Here is an 832-nt window from a genome sequence, read left to right as displayed (position 1 = left end):
TAAGTTTGCAAACGCTTTCACGTGTGTACAAAAGGTGGATATTGATCGACCTGATGGAAAGCGTTTGTAAAGAACCCAGTGCTTTTGAAGTTGTTTTTAGTAGAGGTGAACCTGTAAGAATGTGGTTGTGTGGCGTTGCCTTTCCCACCTGAAGTAACTTTAAAAAAAAATAGATGGTGAGTAAGTAGATTCAAGAAAATGCACAGAGTCCTTTTCTTCAGTCAGTTGCCAGGTTTATTGAGATATGCAGGGAGTCTGGTTCCAGGTACAGGACAAACACAATACTCAACATTACAATGTTTGCATGACATTAAATACCCTTCTGTATAGATGGTCCACCTCCCCTTTCTCTGACACTTAACCAATGGTCAAGGTAATTTAATTTATTGTGTGAGTGTGTGTGTGTGTGTCTGTGTGTGTAGTCTAGTGTGACAACCTCTGAACTCAGTGCATTCTTCACACTCCTGGAGACAAAAGGTCCATACATCTGCCTTTTGTTATCTCCTTGCGACCCCCTTTGATGCCAGTGGGATTATCTCTTTCGATCTCTCTGAAGTCTAGAGCCTGTTCCCTTCTAGTCCACAGCATTGTTATCTCGTTAGCTTGCAGTCATTGTTGGGCAGTTTGTAGATGCAGCGTCTCTATCAATGGTTAGCAGTACATGCAATTTGAACCAAACAGTCTGCTATCTGCAATATTAGTCTCTTTTCAGAAAAGAACACCAGTATAGCTCTGCCAGTCCACATGCGTAGCAAACTGCTAATCAATTTTCGATCCATGTTTTCCAACACCACCGTTCTTGTTTTTCTTTCCCTCGTTTTTGTGTTTTGTG

This window comes from Polyodon spathula, chromosome 26 (genome assembly GCF_017654505.1).
Source record: "Polyodon spathula isolate WHYD16114869_AA chromosome 26, ASM1765450v1, whole genome shotgun sequence".
In the NCBI taxonomy this organism is placed as follows: Eukaryota; Metazoa; Chordata; class Actinopteri; order Acipenseriformes; family Polyodontidae; genus Polyodon; species Polyodon spathula.
This window is presented reverse-complemented; position numbering follows the sequence as displayed.